This window comes from Vulpes vulpes, chromosome 13 (assembly GCF_048418805.1).
Source record: "Vulpes vulpes isolate BD-2025 chromosome 13, VulVul3, whole genome shotgun sequence".
Lineage (NCBI taxonomy): Eukaryota > Metazoa > Chordata > Mammalia > Carnivora > Canidae > Vulpes > Vulpes vulpes.
Window position 1 is genome coordinate 98,360,355 of NC_132792.1, and position 15,270 is coordinate 98,375,624.

Consider the following 15,270-nt stretch of genomic DNA (forward strand, 5'->3'; position numbering starts at 1 on the left):
CCAGCCACTGGGTTCCTTTCTCTGTGCTGGGACCAGGGAACAGCCAAGATGAGTCTTAGCTCAGTGTTATTGTGAGGGTCCAATTCTACGATTCACAACCCGCTACGGATTCACATGGTCTAAACCCATGGAACGAGGCCTGAGAAACGTACAGGCAAGAACGATAGATCCCACACGCTCTGATGACCTCATTTAGGGACAGGCGAGCTTCTGTGTCTGTGTCTCACTCCTAAGTGGCACAAATCCAGAAACTTGTCATTCTTTTAGGGCTTCCTAAAACACTTCTGCCTGTCTCCCAAAACGGGCATCCGGGGTGGCCTGAGAAGGTTCTTCTTTGCTTAAAACACACTGCCTGCTAGCCCAAAGGCTTGCGCAGGGGGAGGGGTTGATAGGCAGCTCAGCGCCCTGTAACAGGCTGCCTGGTGTATATGCTAATGAAATGGCCATCTGCGTCAAATAATTATAAGTGGTCTCCCCTGACTGCTCTCCATGTGCTGGCACAGACCGAGGGGAGGCACCCCCTTTACAGCCACTGCAGCCTGGGGAGGAGAGGCTGGGGAGGAATCATGCCTACTCCTCCACTTGAAGGCACACAACCTGCTGAGCGGACAGGTGCTGGCGATGTGATGTCCACGGGCAGTGAAGCCAGCCTGTCCTAGGAGCTGACATCTATATCTCCATCCCGCTGGATTTTGAAACTGACACGACAGAAGGAATGTCACTCTCTATTACTCGCTATTCACATGCGTCTCCATCGCACCCGAAGCCCTGTGAGCAAGCGTCTCGGGGACAACCGCCCTCTCGCTTCAGCCTGACCTGCTGCACCCGGGCGGTGGGGCACCGGCGGGAGGGACTGACCGTGCCCGGGCTCCCGGCTGCGGGTGCTGTCCACGCTCCGCTGGCAGGTGGACACGATTGCCAGTTGCTTTTTGTGTTTGGTGACTCTGGCCAAGCTCAGTGTTTCCTTTGTTAGCTAAATATAGTTGGCATTTAGGCCTGATATCTGTAGGCTTCTGAGCAGGACACGGTTTACCCAGGAAGGTGTTAAATGGTTAGCGGCCCTTTGGAACCCAGACTTGAGCTCGGGGCAAGTGCCACGCGGGTCTGCCCACCCAAGCCATGTCTCGGTGTCCACGGGCTCCGCCGTTGGCCTGTTCTTTCTCCTCTGGCACTTCTGTTGTCCTGAGAAAACCCCTGGTGGGGCAGCTTCAGGCCCGGCTGAGCACAGTATCAGGTGAGTGTTTGTGCTGCAATTCGTGTAATTAGGGGCAGAGAACCTCTTCCATTTGCTGAGAGAAGCTAAAGAGGCTTCTGAAAATTTCAAGTATGTGTTATATGACAGAGAAAAGACAACACATGCACTTTCTTTTGTGTTTGAAGGCAGAATTTTAGACGACCGCTCCAGGGGAGGATTCGCTTATATACTGGACTTCAGCTTCATCACTTCTAAATAAAGATATCTATAAGTATATGTAATATTCCTTTAAAAAACATTAGAAACACAAAACAACTTTTTCCTTTCTATCACCTGTATGTCTATCTGTTATCTATCATCTATCATCTATCGTCATAATCATCTCTCATCTATTTCTCATTCTAAAAATCCAGCACTAATTTAATTTGTCTTTGTGGATAAATGAACGTTTGGAATTTCCTGGAAGAGTGGGAGGCCTCAACTAGGACATATATAGATGAGAAAAATTTATTAGTGAATGAGTTAAGTTCTTAATGAGAAATCTCATATTTGGCTTTTAACTCATTCTAGAGAACACATTGGCTTTAATTATAGGCCTTTTATCTGGTTTCCCTCTTATTTTATTTTTTAAAATATTATTTATTTATTTGAGAGAGAGAGAGAGAGACAGAGAGAGACAGAGAGCAAGCTTGAGCAGGGAGAGGGGCAGAGGGAGAGGGAGAGGGAGGAAGCAGACTCCCTCCTTAGCAGGGAGCCCGATGCTGGGCTGGATCCCAAGGAACCCGGGATCATGATCTGAGCCAGAGGCAGATGCTTAACTGACTGAGTCACCCAGCGCTCGTCGGTTTCCCTTTTAGACAGTTCTTTTACATCATGATGCTACGTGGTTCTTCCAACAACCTTGAGAGGAGAAGACTGTAATTTTTAGGTGAGGAAACTGAGCTCTGAGAGAAACAAGAATGTGGACTAAGGACACAGTGTTCTGTTCCAAGACCTTGAAAATAACAGAACATACACACACACAAACACACTCACACACAGACAAGTGGAGGCATTTTCCCAGTGGAAAGATCTTCACAGAAACTATGAAGAACCCTGGAAAGATTGAAGAAGGAAATCCCTATCTGAAATACTTACAGAGAATACTTTTTGCAGAGGATGGGAGAGGTGCCAAGGGAATTGGCAGATACTTGAGGCGGGGGACACTTAGGGACAACTGAGTGAGCATACCGCAGACCCGTCTGCTGGTAGGTAGGTGATGGCTCCGGGAGTGAAACCCAAGTCTTTTCTCTCTAATGCCTATGTTCCTATCCATTCTTGAGTAGGCACATAAGATTTTGGACTTGGCCAGGTCTACACAGCACAAAGTGAATAGAGATTTGGGGGCATCTTGTTAATTTGAGCACTGTGCATCAGTAAAGTGCACAATTCAGGGTTATTCATGATTGTTTTCCCTACTTGATCTCAACTTTTTTGTTTTATTTCCTTGGAAGTTAACTTTATTGCAGTATAATTTAAATGCAATAAAACTAATTTTAAGTGTATAACTTTTTAGGTTCTGATAAATATATACAGTGTATAGCCATCTTGCAATCATGATATAGATATAGTTACTCAAAGTAAGCATAGAGTTAGTTATTATACAACCCAGCAATTCTACTCCTGGGGATATACCCAAAAGAAATGAAAGCATATATTCATGCAAAAATTTCAATACAGTTGTCTATAGCAGCAAATTTAATCACCCCAAAAGTTCCCTTGTGTCCTTGTAGGCATTTTCCTCTTCCCCCCTCTTGTCAAACATGACAAGCACTGATTTGCCTTTTGTTTTTTCTAGTTTGGTCTCTTCTAGAGTTTCACATAAACACAAAGTATGCAGTCTTCTGTGATTAGTTTCTCTTGTTTACCATAAGTTTTTGAGATTCATCCATATTATTTATTATGTATCATTAGTTTATTCCTTTTTATTGCTGAATAGCATTCCATTGAATGAATATATTGAAATTTGTTTATCCATTAAACAATTGATGGACACTTATATGATTCTAGTTTTTAGTTATTATGAATAAAACTGCTATGAACATTTGAGTACAAGATTTTATAAATGTATACTTTTAATTTCTTTTTAATACATACCTTAGAGGAGTTGAGAGTCATACGGTATGAGTATTATTAACTTTATAAAAAACTGCCAGGGGCACCTGGGTGGCTCAGCTGGTTGGGCTTCTGACTCTTGAATTCAGCACAGGTCTTGGTCTCAGGTTGTGGGTTCGAGCGCCCCCACCGGGCATGGAGCCTGCTTAAAAAACAAAACAAAACAAAACAAAACAAAACAAAACCACCAAAATGTTTTCCAGTAGAGCTTTACCATTTTGTGTCCCACCAGCAGTGAAGAAAGTTCTGGTTCTGCTATATCCTTGTCAGCATCCTGGTCAGCATAGTTTTTAAAATTTTAGCCATCCTAGGGGTGTGCAATGGTATCTCATTGTGGTTTTAACGTGTATTTGCTTCCTTAAAGACTAGTGATATTAAGCATTTTCTTCTATGTTTGCCATTTGTATATCTTTTTTGAGTAAAGTGTTTAACTTAATTCTTTGTCTTGTCTTTTAACTGGTTTCTTTTTCTTACTGTTGAAGTTTCAAGATACATGTCCTTTATCCAATATATGTTTTGCAATATTTTCTCCCAGTCTGTGAGAGAAAGAAGTCTACCTTATTGCTGATTTTAGGGTGGAAACATTTCACCAGTAAGTATAATGTTTGCTCTAGGGTTTTGTAGCTGCTCTTTATCAGTTGAAGTAGTTTCTTTCTATTCCTAGTTTGTTAAGAGCTTTTATTGTGAGTGGATGTTAAATCTTATCAAGTGCTGTTTCCAAATCTATTGAGATGAACTTGTAATTTCTCTTTGAGTTTGTTAAGATGGTGAATCACATCAATTGGTCTTAAATATTAAACCAATCTTGCATTCCTGGGATGAATTCCACTTGGTCATAAGGTATTATCCTTTTTATGTATGACTGGATTTGATTTTCTAAAACTTTGTTAAGATTTTAATGTTTATGTTTATGAGGGAAATTGGTTCATAATTATTTTTTTGTTGTAATATCTTGTTTGGTTCTGGTCTCAAGGTAAGGTTACTTTATGAGATAAGAAGTGTTCACTCCTCTTTTATGAAAAAAATTTGGCCTAGGATTTGTATTGTTTATTCTTTATATATTTGGAAGAATTCAAATTTTATGGAATTTTTTCCATGTGAAGGTTTTAAACTCTGGGTTAAAATTTTTTTAAAAAATTATAAATAAGGCTACTTAGGTTATCTGTTTCTTTCTTTTTTTTTTAACAACTTTTTTTTTTTAATTTTTATTTATTTATGATAGTCACAGAGAGAGAGAGAGAGGCAGAGACACAGGCAGAGGGAGAAGCAGGCTCCATGCACCGGGAGCCTGACGTGGGATTCGATCCCGGGTCTCCAGGATCGCGCCCTGGGCCAAAGGCAGGCGCCAAACCGCTGCGCCACCCAGGGATCCCAGGTTATCTGTTTCTTCTAGAAAGAGCTTTGATTGTGTCTTTCAAATTATTTTATCATTTCATCTAAGTTACCAAATTTATTGGCATCAAATTCAAAATATTATCTTATTATTTTTTAAAACAACTGTAAGATCTATAATGATATCCTATCTTTCATTCTTGCTGTTGGTGATTTATGTCTTTTCTCCTTTATTTTTCACCAGTCAGGCTAGGGGGTTATCGATTTTTTTCATCTTTTCAAAGTCCAAACTCTTATTTTCATAATTTTCTGTTTTTGGTTTTATTAATTTATACACACACACACACACACAGACACACACAATATGGCCACAGTATATCTATCTTGGTGACTGTTCTAGGTGCTATTGAGTGGAGTGTTCTATAAATGTCCATTAGGCCAATTTCATTGATGAGTTTGTTTAAATTATCTGTATCTGTGCCAATTTTCTATTTGTTCTATCAGTTACTGAGAGAAGAGTATTGATTGAACTTTCCAATTGTAATTGTGAATTTGTCTATTTTTCTTATGAATTTTATCAATTATGCTTCATATGTTTTGAAACTCTGTTATGTTACATAGCTTAAGATTGTTACATCCTCTTGATGAATTGACTCCTTTACGATAAAATCTCTCTCTTTATCTCTATCTCAGGTAATATTCTATGTTCTAAAATCTACCTTGTTTAATATAGCCACTCCAACTTTTCTTTTATTAGTATTTTTTATGTATATAATTTTTCATTCTTTTATTTTTAACTTATCCATGTCTTTATATTTCAAGTAGGTTTTTTGATAACATACAGTTGGATTTTGCTTTTTAATCCAATCTGAGAATCTCTGTATTTTATTTTTATTATTATTTTTAAAATATTTAATTTATTCATGAGAGACACAGAGAGAGAGAGGCAGAGACACATGCAGAGGGAGAAGCAGGCTCCCTTCAAAGAGCCTGATGTGGAACTTGATCCTGGGACCCCAGGATCACACCCTGAGCCAAAGGCAGATGCTCAACCACTGAGTCACCCAGGCATCCCAGAATCTCTGTATTTTAATTTTGGTGTTTGGACAATTTACACTTAATGTGATTTACTGTTTGATTGACTTTAAAACTTCTATCTTATTTGCTTTCTATTTCTTCCATTTCTTCTTTGTTCCTTTTATCTTCATCCTCTGCCTACATTTTTTTTTTAAGATTTTATTTATTTATTCATGACAGACTCAGAGAGAGCAAGAGAGAGAGACGCAGAGACATAGGCAGAGGGAGAAGCAGACTCCATGTAGGGAGCCCATGTGGGACTGGATCCTGGGACCTTGGGATCACACCTTGAGCTGAAGGCAGATGCTCAACCACTGAACCACCCAGGCAAACCCATCCTCTCTGCCTACTTTTATTTATTTTATCTTTTTTTAAGATTTTATTTATTTATCCATGAGAGACACACAGAGAGAGAGAGAGGAGCAGAGACACAGGCAGAGGGAGAAGCAGACTTCATGCAGGGAGCCTGGCGTGGGACTTGATTCCGGGTCTCCAGGATCACACCCTGGGCTGAAGGCGGCGCTAAACCACTGAGCCACCTGGGCTGCCCTCTGCCTACTTTTAGATTAATTTTTTTTATAGTTTCATCTTTACTTTTTAGCTATATTTTTTCCATTTTATTTAATTTTTAAGTTGGTTTTTAACATCCTTATTGGTTTAGTCCCATCATCTCTGTTATTTCTTGGTTTGTTTCCATTTATTGACTCTTCTCTTGTTATAGAACATGCTTCCTTGCTTCTTTTCATATCATTATTTTTTTTTTATTGGGCACTACATATTATGAATTGTTATTTGCTGGTTTTTTTAAACTTTGTTGTGTTTTTAAAAATATTGTTGAATTTTGTTCTGGTACACAGTTAAGTGACTTGGAATCAGCTTGTCTTTTTGATTTGCTGATAAGCTTTTTTAGGGCAGATCCAGAGCAGTTTTTAGTCTAGGTCTAATTTTATCTCTTACTAAGGTAATACCCTTTCGTGGATTCTACATGATGCTCCCCTATAACAATGTCTTTCCACCTTGTCTGGGGTGGGAGGCCCAGATTACCCCCAGCCCTGTGTGAGCTTTGGACATTATTGTATGTATTTATATCTGATGATTCTTTTTCTCAACTCTGATGATTTCTTCTCTTGCATTTGAAGGTCAGTATTCAACCAAGGACTTGAGGGGACCTTTCTACAGACAAATAGAGCACTCTCATTATATAGTTCCCCTACCCCCGATTCTCTATCTTTTTCCAATTTCAGCTACCTTGGCTTCTCTGGACTCTGATCTCTCCCTCCTCAACTTAGGAGGACTGCTAGCCTCTGTTCAGGTTCTCCTTCCCTGCCCTGTGGCCTGAACACTGCTTTCATCAACTGTAGTCAGTCACCATTCTTTCAGGGATCACAGTTCCATACTGCCTACTGTTAAATGTCTGAAAACTGGTCATAATTTTTGTCCTGTTTTGTTATTGTTATTGTTGTTTAAGGCAGGAGGATAAATTCGGTTTCTGTTATGCCATCTATAAGCAGAAGTCTTGTCTTATGTGTTGTTTCCTCTTGTCAAAAGCATTTTAGGGGATCCCTGGGTGGCTCAGTGGTTTAGCACCTGCCTTTGGCCCAGGGCGTGATCCTGGAGTACTGGGATCAAGTCCCATGTCAGGCTCCCAGCATGGAGCCTGCTTCCCCCTCCTCCTGTGTCTTTGCCTCTCTCTCTCTCTATGTCTATCATAAATAAATAAATAAATAAATAAATAAATAAATAAATAAATAAATCTTAAAAAAAGAGGCATTTTAAAGTCAGAAAATACCAAGTTTGGAGGAAACTCAAGGGAAAAACTCTTATCTTCTATCTCTTGGCTTCCAAACAGGATCTCCAGTATAACCCACTGGCCTCACAGAACTCCAGCACCTTTTGAATTCAGTTTTATTGACAAGTAGACTGAAAATAAAAAAAGATAGGATAAGTATATTTATTGCACACTGAGTATTTAGGGTATGTGCTATTTATCTCCAGAAACACCCATAACACAGCCTGATACTTCTGAGGACCTCACAGAATTAGTTATCATCTTTGGTTTGACCTATCTGCATTTGTTTTTTAGAAGAATGAAAGTTAGCCTGTTCTCCCTGTGACTTCATAAGGATCCTCTCTGAGGATCTGTCTTTTGAAACACTTGAGTTACAAGTACCACTGGTAGTATCAGAAGGATCCAGGAAATTAAGTTCTCAAGAACTTACACCAAAGAACCCTTAAGGGCAAAGGGAAGTGAGTATGTTCCCTCGAGCAGGATAAATCCAAGCAGCAAACAACAAACATTTTGTTGAAATATGATATTTTATTTTATTTTTTTTAAAGGTTTTATTTATTTATTCATGAGAGACATAGAGAGAGAGGCAGAGACAGAGGCAGAGAGAGAAGCAGGATCCCTGTAGGGACCCTGATGTGGGACTCGATCCCAGGATTCCAGGACCTCGATCCCAGGACCCTGGGACCTTGGACCTGAGCCAAAGTCAGACGCTCAACCACTGAGCCACCCAGGTGGCCCGAAATCTGATATTTTATATTCAAAATCCATGTATTTAATTCCATATGTTTCACACTTTGAGGTAGTGTATTCTTCATATTCAGTGTTGTGGATGCAACGCAATACCCTGCTTCTCTACCATCATACAACAAACTTCAAGAGCTGGCCTGTGCAGTACCCCACGATACTTTCTCCACTTTTTGTCAACCACATGTCAGATTAGGCATTGTCTTTGTTCTCTCCCCCTTCTATCTTTAGAACTACAGTGCGACAGGAATAGACAATTTGTTATCCCATTTTTCAAAGGTTGCCCACACCTACTCTGCTGGCTTCATGAATGATGTCTTTTCTATGGAAAGATAATAAACAATGTGTGATGATTATGTCTGGAGGTCTCTTGCCTTGCCTTCAGAGGCTAGTATCATTCTAGAGACAGAAAAGACACTGAGAACTTAATGGCTTATAAAGTTAGATCAAGTTAGCTAAGAGTTCTGAGTTTTTCATGAAACCATTAAGGATGAGTAGATTTCAGTTCACTATTTTCTCATTGAGTCCTACTGTACAGACCTCCCTTCTACCTCTCTGCCTCTTTTTTAAGTTGGATGGGTGATAGGAGGAGGAATAGGAGTAGGAGATAGAATGAGTAGTCAAGTCTGTTTCCTGTGTGGCTATAGCAGTGGAATGAACTAAACTCTTATTTCTGCTAGCCACCCAAATGTCTTTGTGCTGAAGAGAAAGGCTAGAGTTATTACGCTGAATTTACTAATGGGAAACAGAGGCCCTGTGGGGTTAAGTGATCTGTCCACGGTTACTTGGGTGGAGTTGAGAGATGAAGAAGAAGGCTGCTCTCCTAATCCTGCTTTCCTTACCGTTATGCTTCCTGTGTGGTCCAAAGACTCAACTAAGTGACATCTGCTTTTTAAAACAATATAGATTTGCCTTTCTGAAGTGAATACATTTCATGGAGTGGATAAATTAAGATATTTAGTCAAATCAAGGAATGGGGCATTAGTCCTCGAGCACAACACAATAGTTGTTTACAGTAGCTTCCTCATTCTCCATGGCCAATACCTCTTACTGGAATTTTCTCTCTTTGGGGGAAAAAAAATCTCAAAGTGCATTTATCCCAGGGCAATAAATAATTAGTTTTTGTAAGCATTTATTACTGGAATTAGGAATGAAAAGAGTTAACCTTTATTTTGTTAGCAGTTTGAAGGTGTCACTTTGAAAATTACATATACAATCTCCAGTGCAAAATAAACTACTGTGGTTGTGTAGACATGCCATTTCATACACAGAAGCATTTTCCTAATGGGGCCTTGGAAACCCAAGAAGCACCCTTTGTGGTGTTTTATGATTTTTTAAAAGTATTTTGTCATTTAGCAAAAGGCAGGAAACAGTAGCTAAATCCCAGAAAAGACCCTTTGATTCAAGACTCCTCACATGGCTAATCTTTTCCATGCCATACTCAGCTGGCAATTAGTTGAGGTGTGTGCCTTTGAAGACTTCAATGGTCTACACTCAACATCTGGCAACTAGTAGCAAATGGGAGATTAAATTGCTTCCTCTCAGACTGTACATCTTTCTGTTTTGTAAGCCTACTATGGGACAAACACTTCTCATTGTCAGGCCAATCAGAAACTTTTAAATAGAGGCCAATGTTTAAATAAAGGTTATTATTGTAGCCTACAAAAGTGTAGAGCTTGATTAGGATTAGGGGAATGGTTTGAACTCATTTGTTTGGGGGAGGTTCTATTGCTGTTGGTTTGACAATTCATCTCAATTATTACATTCAAGAAAATACAGGGAGTTTGTACTTTGCAGCTGACTTGTCCAGTCCAGAAACCATTAACAGCCAGTGGCTCCACAGCACTTCAATGTGGCTCATCCACATTGAGAGACAGGATTACTTTAGACTTTGTTCTGTATTTACTTGTCATCAACAGAAAAAGCAAGAATGGAAAGGAAGAGGTCAGCTGCACCAGATGCAAAGCACTTTTTGTGGTGTGTGGGTACAAGAGGGGACTGAGGTAAATAAGTATAGGTACACCCTGAAGTTTTTGAGTTTGGCCGTCAGGGTGTTGGTGAACTTGGCAAACACCTCAACTTTGGTGATCTTTGGGTTATCTCTGTGTCTTTATCCTCTAGATGAACATTGTCTAACAGGAATATAAGTGAATCACATATATAATTAAAAATTTTCCTATAACCACATTAAAAAGGGAAAAAGAAACAAGTTAATTTTAATGATATATTTTATATAACTCAACATATACAAATATTGTCATTTTAAAAATGTAATCAATACAAAATTATTAATGAGATATTTTGCTTTTTGGGGGTACTAAGTCTTTGAAATCTAATATATAATTTCTACTCACAGCACACTTCAAGTAGTGCAAGTCACTTTCCAAGTGTTCAATAACCACATGCAGTTACTCTATAGGATGGCATGGACTTCTTGGCTTTAGTCAAGTAGGCAAGGGGAAGAGATAAACTGGAGTCTAGGATAGAGGTAAAATATTTCACAGTTATGCTCAAGTCTATTACAGATCATAATGTAAGTATGGACTTCTCAGAACTTTATAAACAGGAATTGATGTTTATCTCTAGAAATCTCACTAGAGGTAAAAGGGGAAAGAACCTCTATCACTGACCACCTAAAATGTACCAGGAACTGTGCTAGGTGCTTTCCATATACATCATTCATTAAATCCTCGAAGCAACACTGTGGACCTTACTCTTGGCCCATTGAAAGTTAATGAAACCGAGGCACATGGGATTAGGAAACTTGCACAAAGAAACACAGCGATGAGTCAACAGTGGAGCTGGAATTGCACCCTATTCCACATTGCCTAACTGGTTGACTGAGCTTCATTCATCCTGAGATCTTAGATCACCCTATACTGGAGAGATTTAAGCTTAACATTTGTCAAGACACCTTGACCACAAAGCCTTCTAGCATAGATCGAGAAATCTTGTGCACTACACAACTTCCAACAGCAGTCATTATTTTCTAATTTCTATGGCCTTTGTTGTACATCCAGGATAAAGGGTGAAGAAAAATAGAGATACCTACCCATCTTGTAAATAGGTGCATAGATTTGCGATAAATAGACTATATTTTGTAGATGGGAAATATTGTGCACACAACCGCCTATAGCCTAGGTGTTGTCCTTGGATGACAACAACTAGACAAGCTTGTCATTTATCTTCCAAAGTCTCCCTAGCTCTTGGTCAATTAATCTTTTCATTGAACACTTTTAGAGTTTTTTTTTTTTTTTTGTCTGTTTATTGACTATGGAACCTCTTTCCAGCCATTAAAACAATAAAGAGTCTAGGAAACAGAGCCATGGAGTTTGACCGTGGTTCGTTTGTTAGGTCTCTGAACCTGGCTTTCTTTTCCAGATGGCTTGCTTGGTTTCTTGCACACTGATCAGGGTCATTTTCCTAGCTGGAAATGCCCGAGTATGATGTGTCAAGGCAAACTGGCATGGTGTGTGGCTTTGTAGGGGAGAGCACGGTGACTGAGAACCTCCAGTCTTTGATGGGCTTGGGAAGGGGGCAGAGGCTTCAGAGAGAACACTACAAATCAAACACATCGAAAATAACATACAAATGAGCACCAGGTCACTTGGCGACGGAAGGTCAGGTACTGTAAGTGGTGAGCAGACATGCCTTAATTAGTTCAAGATCTTCAAAGAACAGCACAAGCTATATACATCTACGACCTAACCCTGCAGGCTCTCTTACTAATTCAGAGAGCAACTTCATCCAAAGTGCCTTCCCCAGTACTTCCCCCCAAATTCAAAGGATGCAAAGATTAAAAGCCCTGGCTACATTTGGAAATTAAATATAAAAAAATGCAAACTGTTTTTCCTGGTTACAGAAAGCGTCATTTTGAATCACAGTGGTCAGGTTGGACTGCTCACTCCTAGAGAGATGAATGAACCCATCCTAGAGACTTTCCACATGTGAAAGACTAAAATAATTCAAACTGCTGTGTGGTTTTTGAAGATAGCACGTTTAACTCCAAGACTGGGTGGAGGAAGACCATTCAGTGTGCCCTGTATATTTTTTTAATGTCTTAAAAATTGAGGGGGAATAATCAAAACACAGCTGAGGACTGGTTAGTCTAACCAAGATGGATGGCAACAGACGGCGGGACATACTTATTTGTTCTAGAGGTGGTTATTGTTTTTGTATTGTGAAGTCCTTGCTGCTCTTGTAAATAAGGTCTTTCACAAGGAAAGAATAAAAACCTAGACAGACTGACCCCCCATTCGAACCAAACTGCCATGGTGTTTTGGTGTGTAAGTGGAATTACGTGCTTCACAGCAGTGATTTTTAGTCACGTGCGCTGCGTTAGATTGATTGTCAAATTTGGGGAAAGGAAAGAATTTCCCTTTGGGGTGTACTGGCAATTATTTTTCAGTTGTTTTTGCCCTGCCCTGGAGCATGGAGCCAATATCATTTTTAGGATCAGGTGAGTTTATCCAACATGATCAATTTCCTGTGATTGTCTGCTGCTGTCACTGCGGGGAGGGGAAAGCAGCTCTCCTTGATCACTTTGACACTAAGAGCTGTCACTTGGAAATTGACCAGGACATAAAACTCTGAGCCCCTAATGACAACCACAAAAAGATCAAGAGACTAATGGAGTCATGGAGAGAGTTGGGATACTACAAAGCGGGTTACCCCTCGCCCATGCCTTTCCTGCTCCCTCTAATGAGGCGCAGCACTGGGTAACTGGTGTCAAGTAATAAAGCATCACGCCTCTAGAGTGTTGTCAGGACCTGAAGAGTAACGTGACATGACAGACACACTGGAAGATAATGAGTCAAATTCTCCCTGCTGCGGAACATTGCCAGATAGGAATCACAGGCGCTGAAGAAGGCTGAGTGATCACCCTTTGGAGGAGCAAATGTGCTCCATGGGCACATCCAGACAGGGAGGCTTATTTGACAATTTCTTGGGTTTACTGGGAACTGGGCCAAATCCCATGGGTGAAATTGTCCTCTCGCTAATTCCAAGAGCTTTTTATCTACCCCCTGGAGTGTCACTCTTTGGTTCTATTTCTGTCCTACGGACATTTCTGCTTACTGGTGCCTTCCTTTCATCTTCCCAATTTAACTCAAGCCAAGAAACACTTACTGAGAATTTATTAGGGGCCTTCTAACTGTTGCCCATGGTCCTGCTCTCAGATCTGTGTGGTCCACTTTTCACCGATAGCCCGAGTGACCTGTAAAGATATCAGGTAAAAGCATGTTGATCACTTGCTTTAAACCTCAAAGTCTCCCCAATCCTTCCCCTCACCTAACAGGTCTTACATGATGCCATGTCCCCTTGAGTTCCAACCTCGTGTCATCCTACTTTTACATCACTCAGTACATACCAGGTACACTGATTTCCTTTCCACTCCTTGAATATGCCTTTCCCATCTCTGCTTCGGTTCAAGAGGGTTGGGAATCATGGATGTTAAGAGAAGAGTGTTTCCAGGAGGACACAACCAACATGGTTGAGAATTATTAGAATTTGAGTACGTTGTTTAATCAGCCACACACTAACCTGGGAAAATGGTTAGAGCCTCTGACAACAGTTTTCTCTGGTGGTAGTGGAAGCTTCATCATAGCTGGTGGAGAGGAGAAAAGGAGGCAAGGAAGAGAAGGATGTCATTGGAGGCAACTCTTCCGAGGTGTTTTGCTCTGAAGGAAAATGGAGAAATGGGGAAGAAGCTGGAGGGGGGATGTGGTAAAGGACAAGTTATTTCATTTATTATAGATGGTAGATAACACAACATGTTTCTGTCCTTGATGGGCTGCCGTGGTGGAGTCTTTGAGATGCAATGGAGAAGTGGTTGTTTAGGACAAACTCCTCCAGAAGGAGGGGGGGAGAAGGAGAGTTTGTGCACAATATACTAGGAAGAACAGGAGACTCCTTTGGTAACATGAGGCAAAGTCAACAGTTGTGACAGAATAGATGAGATGGGGTTGCTGGACATTCAAGTAGAATGAAAAAGGAATGAAGTCACCTTCTGGGATAGTGGGAGAGTGAACTAAATAAGGTAGCAGGATTTCTTAGCAAAGTTGAGCACCCACTGAGATCTGTGGTCATGTAAATTCACGAGGAAACAAGAACATATGCCTCCTGGTGACATTCAGCAGTGGGGAGCAGGCCTGGAGTAGCCTGAGTGAGAACTGGGTTTGAATCCTTACTGTTTCTCAATAGCTAATGGATTTTTTTGAAAATTCCTTAATATTCTTCAACATTCGTTTCCTTACATATAAACTGGAAATAATTTCTTGTATTATTTACATCCAGAGTGACTGATATTAGTACTTAGAAACTTGACACCGGCATTTACTACTTTTCTAAATGAATGCTAGCTGTTGGTATCTCAAGGGTAACGGGGGGGGGGGGGGGGGGGGGGGGGGGGGGGGGGGGGGGGGAGGATGGTTCTGAAAGTGCACTGCAAAAAAACCCAGTAATGTTCCCTAGCCTTTTACACACTAGAAATTGCAGAACTAATGTTTTACCAGCTATACAGAGGACTTAGGGAGATCTTAGGCTAAATGGTGGGCAAGGGGTTTTTCCAGTGTTAAAGAGCAGTAGTAAACAGTAAGTGTCTTAGAAAGTAAAAAATAATCCAGTGTTTGACTACAAGCTCCACCCCCAAAACGACATGTTTAAATGACTTCCTTTTGGATTGCTACCTACTTTGGTTCTCTTTATTTGCATGCCATCTGATTCTTCTCCCCATAAGTGGAAGAGAAAGATGTAAAGCTGTGGAAGGAGATCCTAAGGTAGTTCACTTAAAAGCAAGAGAATTAAGGGGTGTCTGGGTGGCTCAGTCAGTTAAATGTCTGAGTTTACGCCTCTGCCTCTTGTTGGCTCCACACTGAGCTAGGAGCCTACTTAAAAAAAGAAAAAGCAAGAGGATTAAGTACCTTAGTTTGCAAAAGAAATGTGAAGAGCTGTTCTCTCCAGAAAAACATTCTTGTGCTAC

The 15,270-nt window shown here is 40.4% G+C and overlaps 1 long non-coding RNA gene across 2 annotated transcripts in view; it reads left to right on the top strand.

The window, feature by feature from the left end:
• Window positions 1–491: 491 nt before the first annotated feature.
• The window catches only part of LOC140594944 (uncharacterized), a 68,953-nt gene continuing 54,174 nt past the window's right edge, over window positions 492–15,270 (top strand). Inside the window, exon 1 of one of the 2 annotated variants that reach the window (XR_011996210.1) lies at window positions 492–1,234. This is a non-coding gene — a long non-coding RNA (uncharacterized lncRNA). The remainder of the gene's footprint in view (window positions 1,235–15,270) is intronic. The other variant, XR_011996211.1, reaches the window with a different exon arrangement.